This window comes from Triticum aestivum, chromosome 1B (assembly GCF_018294505.1).
Source record: "Triticum aestivum cultivar Chinese Spring chromosome 1B, IWGSC CS RefSeq v2.1, whole genome shotgun sequence".
Lineage (NCBI taxonomy): Eukaryota > Viridiplantae > Streptophyta > Magnoliopsida > Poales > Poaceae > Triticum > Triticum aestivum.
In genome coordinates this window covers 201540087-201553483 of record NC_057795.1, presented here as the reverse complement: position 1 = coordinate 201553483, position 13397 = coordinate 201540087, and positions in this window count along the sequence as shown.

Genomic DNA, 13397 nt, shown 5'->3' with positions numbered 1-13397 from the left:
ATGAAGTGTGGCTTAATCGGAGTAGAGCAGCAGCACGAGCGAGGGGGGGAGCAGCAGCTGCAGCTGGGCCAGCGAGTGATCGAGCGAGAGCCGGAGCAGCAGCAGCAGATCTGGCCGGTATGGACGCTGCCACCGAAGGGGCCTCGCACTGGGGAGAGCCGCCATGGAGATGTCGCCCGCGGCGCCGGCTTCAAGGTAGCCGCTCCATGGGGGTGCGAGATGGAGCACTGTCGGGGCCGGGAGGTCAAGTTAAGGAGAAGGTGCGATGCGATGAGTGTACAACCTCTTTGGTGGCGCCGAGTAGGCCTCGGCTTCGTCCGAGGAGTCGGTGAGGATGCTGCGGTTCTGGTGGAGCAGGTTAAGGCGGCGCTGTGGGGATGGAGCAACCGCGATAGACAAGGTGATCGTCGGAGCAGCTCCTTGGAGGTGGAGGACAGGGCGGCTGAACCGGCGGGATGACGAGATGGACGAGGATCCTCATCCGGGGAGGTGGACGAGGGACGTCGAGCTGTTGCGGTGGACGATGTCGTCGGGGAAGAGGCTCCGGCTGGGCAGCGGTGACGTGGCAGATGGAAGGAGGGTGGGGTTTCTCGGCTGGAGTGGAGAGGTTATGGCGGCCTGGGATTTCGAATGGCGAAAAGGGGACGATGGGAGGGGGTGAAGCATGACTTAGGGACGCGCTTGTCCAAAATGTAGGGTGTGTTACAAAAGTACCCCCCCCCACCACCAATTTGAACTAGCGGCCCTTTCGGCTCAGGGTTAGAAGGGGGATTTCGCGTGTCGGGATTTAGCAGCTGGAGGGAGTTTTCGTGCGCGTTGTAATTTCAGGATAGCAAGGCGCGGGTTGTGAAGGCGCCAGTTTTGGGAGCACGATGTCTGAATTTTCGGGATATAACAAGACGCGGGTTGAATTTTAGGGACAAGCCTAACGTGTAGTAATATTGTACTTGTACGTACCAAATCAATTCGCACTTCCCTCAACCAAAAAGAAAACGAAAAAAATAAAACTATTCGCACCACACAAAGAGAGAGTCTTGCCCCGTTTTACTATACAAATGCTATTCAAAGCTACTCCCTCCTTCCATCTATATAGGTCCTAATGCGTTTTTTGATGCTAACTTTGACCAAATATTAGAGCAATGATATATGACATGCAACTTACACAAACCACACCGTTAACTTCGTCTATGAAAGGTTCTTTCTATGATATAATTTTCAAATTGTGCATGTGATGTACTATTAATCTTGTAAATAGTCAAAGGCGGTCTTAAAAATCTCATTACGCCCTATATAGATGGAAGGAGGGAGTATGAATCCATGTTATGTCTGATTAATTTTTTCCGCTTGCTGTATAATGCATGTAACCTACTCATACCAACATTTTAGTTCATTCCAAATGTCTATACTACCGCTGCAATTCGAACTAAATTTGAATTCGTTTCTCTATTTCAATAAGAATCTACAATCATGATTGTTGCCAACTTCAACCATCATTCGTGTATTACCTTAATAACACACCACGTGATTACTATAGAGATAGATATGAACTATGTGTACTACATGAACTCCAATTCTATTTTTTGAATACACTTGATGTTGATTCCAAATAATAGTACATTTGATGTACTAACTATATATTCATAATCTTGACCATGTTCCATACGTACACCGTTTTTATCACACAAAGTATAGTGCCCCGCCCCCTACATTATGAGAAGTATTTAGACCTGAGTTGCAAAAGCCACACATTAGCCCAAATTATAATCAATGTTCTACATTATGATATCTTCTTCAAGTATCCGTATCCACCTTTTTACAATGAATTATGATCTTTGTTCGTCTTTTACACCTTCACGATCCTCTTCTATTTGTAGCTAGCTAGCGCAAACTTTCTATCATGCATGCACACGCCCGCCCCCCTCACACACTCTTAGCGTCCCCTCCATCGTGCATGTTCATTATTTCTCTTTAGGTCGTCCACCAGCGGTGTGTGTAGGCCCCCGGCTCCTTCTTCTGGCACACACCGGTCAATATACCTCTCTAGCCAAGTGTGCCTACAACAAACACATATATACTTCCCCTCTTCTCTTCTCACCGTGCATGCCCCCATATGTCCAATACGATTCCACGCAGGTGCACACTCCCGCCCCTCTTTTCATTAATCACATGCTCGCACACTCCTCCCCCCTCGACATGGTAGGCCTCTCGCACCACCTCCTAGACACACCCTCTCCCCCTGTCTGCCTCTTCAGACCTTATTTGCTTCTAACACATGCAGGCGTGTATATGAACTGATCTCCCTACATATAGCCAGGTCGACTATAATTAGTTTTCACCAAGCACCGATACACTTACCTCGCTAGTTATGTCTCTCCTTTTCTCGGACACACGACAGTTGATCTTCCTATGTAGTTACGCATGCTTACCACAACCATGTCTTCTCCCCTCATCATCCTTGAATACCTCCCGCCCCGTCTCTCACACGCACGTGCATAGACAAACAAACATCCCCCGCCCTCTCTTATTGATATTGCACTCATACCCTCCGTTTGTCTAGCAGGCCTCTCCCACCATTTGTGAGACGCCGCTCCACCACAAACCCTCTGACGCTCTACCTTTGTCTTTTTCCCAACCTTATTCCTCTGCTACACATATCCATGGATGTCGATCGATCTCCATTAATACATAGCTAGGTCTCTCTCCTTCCCCACACATATACTAGTCGACCGGTCTCTACCCCCCCCCCACACACACACCGATAGTCGAACGATGTAGGTAGGTATCCATGCCACAGAGAAGAACTGCACCTCTGCCCTCTCAAATTCCAGTAGGCCAGTCGCCCTGTATCTTTGACATGGGCAAACACAAATTCGATGGCACTCTTTATCGATCGTGCAGCCACACACTTCATCCCTGTTTTCAATTCTATCGATATCTCATGTCCATGACTCCATTTCACACACATTGCATATGTTACATTTTTCTGATTGAGATATCATCAACACATTGCCTCTGTTTCGCACAAACCATCTCTCTCACACCCACCCACGTACGTACCTGCACCTAAAGAAGAAGTGCATGCAGGACGCACGTTCTCACGTCTCGTTCTCGGCCACACCCGCGCGGGTACACGGTGGAGTTTGTTTCTATACGAAAAGGCAGCCCACGTGATAATTTGACGCGTGTAGCGGTTGTTTACTCAAAGGAGGGTCGGATACCACGCCTAGAATATAAAACGATTGCCATGGGGAAAATGGAAAAATGGCTTTGTCTCTCGTGAGTCTCATCACACAATCTCACACAAGGCCGCCGTGGCCTCTCTCTCTCAGCAATGGTCAGTGATCCAGCCGCATCCCGTCCGCCGGCGGAAAGGGAGGATGTGCATCGTCTCTCTGTTCAACGGTGTTTAGGCAGCTCGTCCCGATCTGCGGTACCCATCGTTCTCTCTGACCAAGCTCTGGCGCGGTAGGGCCTTCGCCACTTTCTCGCTGCCGCAGTATGGGCAGATCCCGGCCGCCGGCGCCCTCCTAGTAACATCCCGACGACCCTCAGGTACAGCTTCCTCCGGCCTTACTCCACTGCCCATCTTCCCACGTTGCTGCATCTGGATCTTCTTTAGTTGTTTACTTAAATCGTATCTCGGCTAGCGTACTTTCCATCTTGCAATCTAGTCCTCAAACCATTTTTGATAAACCACCATGTGCTATCTTTCCCTTTTTAGATGGAACATGCTTCTTTTTTGTCGGCGTATGTGTCTTCAACTCGTGTTATTGGGCAGTAATTGTTTCCTTTCGACCTCCTTTTGCAAACAGGGCTATCCATTTTCACCTTGTTGCTATTGCGACCTTTTGGTGAACTGCACAAATCACTTTTCTGAAGAGTGTTTTGTGCAGTTCCGCCAAAATGTCACACGGGCAACGTTTTTACATTTATGTGGGACTGCAGAAAGGGAGATTGGTTTTGTTATCCTCCTCATCCAACTCCGTGCCTAATCTTCTCCAACAAGAAGTTAGTCCTAAAGAGAGATCGTAGAGGTGATCGGCTTCTATTTATGTGTGTTATGTTTCATCATCTAGTTCCACTATTATTGTAATCACACTAACTGGATATCTTTGCAAACAGGGATGGCCCGCTCGATTTTAGTGGAGCTGCACAAAATGATCGGATTGTGGTGTCCTTCATACACCTCTTTTTTGGCTACAGAGCTGGGTGAAACTAGCTGCCAAGCAATGAACACTGTGCCAACAAAATGGAGCCATGCCTACGAACAGCATCGATCAATTATATATTTTTTCTTTATTTGTACACCTTCTCACAACTTTGTCTTCAGTTGTGATGTGAATATTGGCGCTGATCTGTGAACCATTGAGATGCATTAGCCATGGTAGTTTCATTTGTATTTGATGGAATGTTGTAAGGAGATAATCTCGAGGCAAGACACATGAATCCTAAGTTGAAACCTTTTTTCCTATGGGAACCAGAGTTGAAACCTTCATAGCATCACAGTACAATCTCATCAAAATTGTGCGTACATATAAACAAATCCTGAAGGATTGATAGCAATGCCAGAAACAATTCAACTTCCTTTCACCGACATGTTGGACATCCTTCATCCGGCTCCACCTGCCATGCAGCAATATTGAGTGCACAACACAACTTCAGGGAAAGATTCACCCCGGTCATTGCGCCGCAGTAGTAATGACTAGTGAGCAGTCAAATCACAGAGCCCCACCTTCGCCACAGTAAGTTGCTCGGACGAAGCAACCATCATTTCTTTGTTCCTTGAATCCGCTGGTACTCCCATATTCCCACAGTAATAAGTTGCTCGGGCGAATCAAACATCTCTATATCCGCTCACGTGAGATTTGACCACAGGAGCTATCCATTCAGATTGCATGTTAAAAAAATAAAGGTCGATAACTAATGCGGCAAACTTTCAAAAAAAAACTAATGCGGCACCTCGGGCCAACGCGGCCAGATCGCATTTTGCACGAGAAATTACACACCACGTTTCGTTGACATGTGGTCCCGTTCCAACATATCAGTGAGACGACGGCGAGTAGTAGGAGTATTTCCGAAACGACGTGTAGGCCGGGGCGCCCCTTCGTGAACCATGGCAAACTGGCAACCGTCCTCCGACTCTTCGCCTTTCCCTCTTTGGAACGGCTATCGCACGCTCTTCCTCTCCCTCCTCCATTTTCCTTCAGCCCTTCACGCTTTCTTCTGCCATTGTTCGATCGTCTCCTCCATGGAGGGAACAGGACAGAAACGACCCCGTTATTCTTGCCCCGATCTAAAAGATGACGTGGTGGAGGAACTCATTGATTGGTGCGACGTCATCACCTCGGCTAGCATGGAAGGTTCGTTCAAGCCCATTCTTGACTCAACTAATAACATCATTACAAGGAACCCAAGAGTCAAGGAGCGGTTTGATCTCCCCTATCTTCTTCGCCGTGACCCTGATGACTGGCGCCGTCACGACGGAGGCCTCGCCCTATGCAAGTTGATGCCGCTTGATAATGATATGTATGATGTTAAGATGCCATCGCTTGAGGGCAAGGCTTGGGCAGGCGCAAATGGAGATTGGGTTGTTTACATTGGGTCCAACTGCGAGTGGGAACTTGTGAATGTGTACACTCGTGACCGGGTTCCACTTCCAAAAATCTTAGCAGACTGCCCAGAGGTTGAGCACACCGGTATTATACGCACGTTCAAATACAATCATGGTGACTGTCTTCTATGGAAGATAGCAATTTCTCGAGTTCCCACCCGCTCTTGGAATTACAACAACTATGAAGTTGTTGCTATCTTCGACAAGCTTGTTGCCGTCGTTGTTGGTTTGACTCGATGGACATTGCTTAAAAATTAGTTTCTGTACACGCATGAGTACTGTGATGCAATTCAATACGAGGGCCTTGTGTTTCCTACCACCACTCGTGGCACTATTTTTGCATGGAATCGTTATGATTTCGGTACGTTTGTCTTCCACCATAATTACAATTGTTTCATCCACATGCATGCGGGTTAGCAAGTTTCCCTTTACTAATTAACCTTCTTCTTGTGTTTCCAAGGTCCTGTGAACATTCCACCACCTATACTTGAAAATTTTTATAACTAAGGGGGAGATGACGATGGTGATGATCATGAGCATGAGGACGAGCAGCTCCCATATACTCGTTGGCGCCGGGCAACTAATTACGATGGATCACCTCTTCTCGTGTGTATACAGCCCACTGATGATGTTACTGCTAAGGAAGCAGGCGTAGTCTCCCATGGTCGCACTCTCCGGACCTATTCCAACACCCGTTGCATGGTATTTGGGATGGATACTAGTGTGCTAGCACCAACTCCCTGGTACAGAATTGATAGTCTTGGAGAAAACTCGCTCTTCCTTGGACAAAACAATCTGATGATGGGGAAAGGTGATCCAACTGCTGTTGACACAATGTTAGTAGCACCATTTATGAGAAGAAACTGTGTCTATACCTCGGACATTAGCGTGGTTCCCTACCCTGGTACTGATATAGTAGGCCGCCTCAGCCTGGATGATCAGTCATGCGTTGTACTCGAGATTGACAATAGATGCCCTGTCCCAGAGAATCACTTGTGGTTCAAAGCAAGCATTTCCAACGCCGAGGAATGGTTGAGTTGAAGTTCATTTCATTGCTTGTTATTTGTTGTGTGGTGAAAACTTTAGTATTTATAATGTATCCTCGTTGTCGATGTGGGTTGATGACCTGTTGTATGTAATAAAATGATATGCCTGTGATAAACTTACTAAATTTATGAATGGCTTTCGAGTTGCTTTTGTGAGTGACTAGTGCGACGAGGCAGAAAATATTTTCCGAATACATAATTGTACGTGCATTGCAACAAGTTATCGGATGAGGCCAATCAACAATAGTAGTACACTATTTGTACTACTTTCACATGCTTCGCGCATCGTGCGGGTGTTTTTACTGTAGCCATATTGTACTACGTAACCAGCACCTCGAATCCTCGATACTAGTACTATATAGTAAGTAGTAGGAGTAGTAGGGTGGCATGGGCCAAAACAAGCATTCATGTCCAGGAGTACAGCACACGCCACCAACACGACTTCCATCTGACACCGTATTTCTTAGAGTCCGTGCTAGAGCAATCTCTTCAACCTCATCATTTCTCTAACTCATCCATCGCGTGGCAGGCGAGGTGGGGGTTTGCCGATAGTCGGTTTCCTCAACTGCGGTCCCACTTGTAAGGCCAACTCCAATGCTCTATCAATATATGGATGTACTCTTCTTCCCAATACAAAAACTTGCATCCATTCTACTCCCTCCGTTCTACTACCTCCGTCCTGGTTTATAGGCCCCCTTTGTAGTTTGTGTCCAATTTTGACTAAAGATTTAACTAACAAAATGTTAATCATGTCAAGAGAAATTATCTCATTAGATTCATACTTGAACATAGTTTTCAAAAATATAATGTTTGCTGACATGCGTAGACATTTTGTTAGTTTAATCTATGGTCAAAATTTGGCACGAAATATAATGGGGACCAATAAACCCGGACGGAGGTAGTATTTGTCAATATATATATGTACCTAGACATGTTTTAGTATATAGGCACATCCATTTTTGGACAAATGGAAGTCAAGTATTTTGGAACGGAGGGAGTACACAATAAATTTTTTAAGTTAGCACAACTAGTCTAATCTGAGAGCACAACCGAAGATTTGGTCGGGTTCTTCCTCCTTTTGCTGACACGTGGGACATCCAGCATCCAGGTCGTGTCATGAAAGAAAATAGAGTGGTAGTAGTTGATAAGTTGAAGCCACGACATGTGCATCTTGGGTTAAACTGTAAATAGAATCTTACTACTCTTGAGTAACTCCAAAAGTGGCCACTGAAGATCTTTATTGGATTTGTTTTTCATCGCCAGAATGTCAAGGTGAAAGATGTGCAGGTTCAGTGGGTCCTCTTGCGTTTTCACTGACATGTGGGGACGCATGTGAGCAAACAAACGATGGGCTCCGCGCGTCCGCTGGCTGGCTGAGAAGAGAGATAGAGGAGGGCTAAGCACGGACTGCAGGAAATTTGTTCTATGTTTTTTTAGAAAAGGAGGATGACCCCCGGCCTCTGCATCTTGATATTCGTGTGTGGTTGTTTCTAGAATAAAAAAAGGAGGTACCCCTACTTATGTTACTCCCACTATGCCTAGCCTCTTCCGGAAGTCGATGGTTAGTAGGTGACCTTGTGCTTGGCTCTTTGCCTCTTCCGGAAGTCGATGGTTCTATAGTAGTTCTTCTGGCAATCTGACACCAAATGAACTGCTGCACGTCCACCGCTTGTAAGCAAAAGTTTCTCCTCGTGCTGCGAGCCACTGCGCACGCGTTGGCGAGGGAGAAGGCGTAATCAAGCTTCTCGTCGTTCTTCGAGTTGACGGGACACATCAAAGTTATCTACTAGTAGTACGTACTCTCTCCAAAAAAGGGCTGAACATGTCATTGCTACCATCCCATGCTCCGTCGTTGAGTACGTGCACTATTCACGTGCCATCGAGGAGAAAAAATATTGCGTAGGTGCCATCGAAGTGCATGACTCACTTACGGAAAAGGGTTTCCCCCCCCCTCCCCCCCCCCCCACATGACTCACTTACGCACTGCTTATCTGATTATCTCCATTTTCTTGCATGACACGTGCACCTTGATGCTAGATGTCTCGCGTGTTGGGAAAAGGATGAACAAAGCTCATGTAAAAGAAAAGAGTTGAAGAGCAGATTCCCGACGACCGAGGAGGAGCAAGGAACCTCGCGGTGGAGCGTCTGCAAGGAACCTTGCGCGTTTTCCCCTATTTTTGCCGCCTGCCCACCTATAAACAACTAAAAGAACATGAACTTTTTGCTAACCACTAGAAATGGTACATCAGGATGCTAAGTTGAAGATGTTTTATACTCCCTCCATTCCCAAATATAAGTCTTTTTAGATATTTCAATAAGGGACTACATACGAAATAAAATGAGTGAATCTACACTCTAAAATATGTACACAAGCCAACGCACTAACTCCATCCGATCCAACTCATGCACATACGTGCACAACATGGAGCACACAATGCACGTACACAAGACGTGCATGCACACATGCTCGGCCGCAAAATGCACGTGAATAACACATGCATGCGCACACACTCGGCTGCATGGAGGCCTGCGCCATCCGCGGCGACGTCCGGTTCGTCGTGCTACGGTGAAGCTCGCACGCAACGGCGCATACGCATCTCTTGCAGCACCTCTTTGCTGTCGTTGCTCAACTACTAGTCGGAGACGAAGGCGACCGCAGCCTCGGCCTTAGAGCTAGCACCGATGGAAAAACACGCACGCTGCACGCACACGAGCACATACGGAGTGCCCACGACGTGGTGGTGGTGCGTCCCTAGTCGCCTCTACTCCTTCTGCTCACATTGTCTATCAAGGCGGCTGCATGCTAATGATGATGTGGGTGAGATCTTCTAGGACTCAGATGATGACAAGGAAAATCATGAGACACAAGGTGACATACACCGTCAAGGTCCACGGTCAAGGGGGTGCTAGCAAGTGCTTAGATGTGCTTAGAGCAAGTACAATAGAGCTGAGTCATTGAGCTATAAGGAATAAACAGTAGTATATTTCTGCTTAGTTGGAGGAAAGAGAAGAGGAGAGAGAAGGTAAGCGGGGGCTTTGTGAAGAGCCAGCTCTAGCACGTGCTCTTAGGCACTTTGTACATGTTGACTATAAGATGGGCTGTAGGCTTATAGCCAGTAGCTAGCTATACTATTAATGCTCTTTAGATGAGGTGCTAAGTGCATTAAATGGCTTAGTAACTCAAGTGTTCAATGCATAGGTGCTTAGTTTATTGGTGCCACATCATATTTTATGCCTACGTGGCAGGCTTAGCAGCTATACGTGGTGGAGCACTGGGAGAGGCCAAGGCTGGTCATAGTGGGGAGTAACTTGTACTGTAACATATTACTATGTTACTCTAAACATCTCTATAAACCGTAAAGGAGGGAGTAGTAACATAGTGAAAGTGCAACTATCCCTAGGTGGTTTTGGTAATTCATAACAACATATAGCTCATTGAGCTAATGCTATTCCAAGACTATTATTTCAGGAAAGCTCAATGAATGGCATGGCATGGATGATGAAAGTGGATCCCTCAAAATACTAAGGACAAAGGATTGGCTCAAGCTCAAAAGCTCAAGACTCTTCATTTTATATTTTAGTGATCGAAGATCACATTGAGTCTATAGGAAAAGCCAATACTATCAAGGAGGGATGAGGTGTTGCTTAATGAGCCTCTTACTTCATGTGCTTTGTGATATGCTCCAAAACCCTCAACTACTTTCCCACATCCACAAATGACCTAAACCCAAAGCCAAAATTGGTCACACCGACTCTTTCTATCCGGCGCCACCGATTCCAAAAGTCATAGCCACTGCCACAAACCCTAAGCAAATCAGTCTTACCGATAGGGATCTCGGTCTCACCGAGATGGGGTTGTAATCTATCTGTTTCCCATCATAACATTTCGGTTTAACCGAAGTGAGCGATCGGTCCCACCGAGATTGCAATGTAAACTCTCCGTTTCCTTTTTGTAACATTTCGGCCTCACCGAAAAGAGCAAATCGGTCCCACCGAGTTTACCTGACCAACTCTCTGGAAAGCTTATTACCAAATCGGTCTCACCGAGTTTGTGTAATCGGTCTTACCGAGATTACGTTATGCCCTAACCCTAACCGAATCGGTCTCACCGAGATGCATGTCAGTCCCACCAAAAATCACTAACGGTCACTAGGTTTACTAAATCGGTCCGACCGAGTTTAACGATTCGGTCCCACCGAGTTTGGTAAATTGTGTGTAACGGTTAGATTTTGTGTGGAGGCTATATATACACCTCCACCTCCTCTTCATTTGTGGAGAGAGCCATCAGAATGAACCTACACTTCCAACTTACCATTTCTGAGAGAGAACCACCTACTCATGTGCTGAGGCCAAGATATTCCATTCCTACCATATGAATCTTGATCTCTAGCCCTCCCCAAGTTGCTTTCCACTCAAATCTTCTTTCCACCAGATCCAAAACCTATGAGAGAGAGTTGAGTGTTGGGGACACTATCATTTGAAGCACAAAAGAAAGGAGTTCATCATCAACGCACCATTTGTTACTTCTTGGAGAGTGGTGTCTCCTAGATTGGCTAGGTGTCACTTGGGAGCCTCCGACAGGATTGTGGAGTTGAACCAAGGAGTTTGTAAGGGCAAGTAGATCGCCTACTTCGTGAAGATCTACCACTAGTGAGGCAATTCCTTCGTGGGCGACGGCCATGGTGGGATAGACAAGGTTGCTTCTTCGTGGACCCTTCATGGGTGGAGCCCTCCATGGACTCGCGTAGCCGCTACCCTTCGTGGGTTGAAGTCTCCATCAACGTGGATGTACGGTAGCACCACCTATTGGAACCACGCCAAAAACATCCGTGTCTCCAATTGCGTTTGAATCCTGCAAACCCTTCCCTTTACTTTCTTGCAAGTTGCATGCTTGAATTTCCGCTGCCTATATACTCTTTTCATGCTTGCTTGAATAGTGTGATGATTGCTTGACTTGTCCTAAAGTAGCTAAAATCTGCCAAACTCTAAAATTGGGAAAAGATTAAGTTTTTATTGGTCAAGTAGCCTAATCACCCCCCCTCTAGACATACTTCAAGGTCCTACAAGTGGTATCAGATCTTTGGTCTCCATTTGCTTTGATTTCTATAGCTTTTGGTGGTCATAGCCTTGGTTTCACAACCTAGGAGAGTATGGCATCTAGCGAGGGAAATTATCACCGTAGAGGTCCTTACTTTGATGGTACTAATTTTGCTAGTTGGAAGCATAAGATGAAAATGCATATTCTCGGACATAACCCCGCCGTTTGGGCAATTATTTGTATTGGCTTGCAAGGTGAATTTTTCGATGGGAGAGAACCGAACCGTGAAGCTAATGCGGAAGAATTGAAGATGCTGCAATACAACGCTCAAGCATGCGATATCATCTTCAACGGATTGTGCCCCGAAGAATTCAACAAAATCAGCCATCTTGAGAATGCAAAGGAAATTTGGGATACTTTGATTGATATGCATGAAGGTACCGAGTCCGTCAAGGAATCCAAGTTGGATGTGCTCCAAAGTCAGCTTGACAAGTTCAAAATGAAGGATGGTGAAGGCGTCGCTGAAATGTACTCTAGGCTTGCTCTTATCACAAATGAGATTGCCGGCTTAGGGAGTGAAGAGATGACCGACAAATTCATCATCAAGAAAATCCTAAGAGCATTGGATGGAAAGTATGATACCGTGTGCACATTGATCCAAATGATGCCAAACTACAAAGATCTCAAGCCAACAGAAGTCATCGGAAGAATTGTTGCTCATGAGATGTCACTCAAGGATAAGGAGGAACTTCACAACAAGTCAAGTGGTGCTTACAAAGCCTCAAGTGAAGTCCCCACATCATCAAGTGAGAAACAAACCTTCAATGAAGAATTGAGCTTAATGGTGAAGAACTTCAACAAATTCTACAAGAGTAGAAGCAAAGAAAGAAGCTCAAAGTCAAGGTCTTACAATGACAAGAGATCTTCTAGTCGAGAGCTCAATTTCTACAATTGTGGGAGACCCGGACACTACTCCAAGGAGTGTACGACACCCTACAAAAGAAGAGAAGATTCTCCAAGAAGAAGAAGCAAAAGAGAAGAATCACCACCAAGAGAGAGGAGGAGGAGAGATGATCGTTATGAACGAAGACCCTCACGGAGAAGCAAGGATTCGGAAAGGAAGGACAAGTCATCAAGGAGCTACACAAAACGAAGACATCAAGCTCATGTTGGTGAATGGGTTTCCGGCTCCGACTCCGACAATCACTCCGAGAGAAGCTATCACTCCGACTCCGAATATACCCAAGATGAAGGTGTTGCCGGTCTAGCACTTGTGTCAACCATCTCCTACGACATATTTGATTCACCAAATGAAGGTGTTGGAAGATGCTTCATGACCAAAGGTCCAAAGGTAACACATCCTGAGTATGTTGATTTCAATAGTGATGAAGATGACTTGCTTGTGGATGATGATTTACTTGTTGACAACTCTAGTGATGAATACTATGATGAAACGTCAATTAATCATGCTAATCAAGATAAAATGAATGACCATGATAAGGAGAAGATTGAGCTTCTAACTAAAGAACTAAACACTCTTAAGTTGGCTCATGAAACTATCTTCGAAGATCATCGAGAACTTTTAAGGGCTCTTGAGAAGTTATGCTTTGAAAAGCTCAATCTTCAGCAAGAGCATGAGTTTTTAAAAGCAATCAATGATGATCTCCGCAAGAAAAGTTCTTCTTACATTGTCAGGCATTTA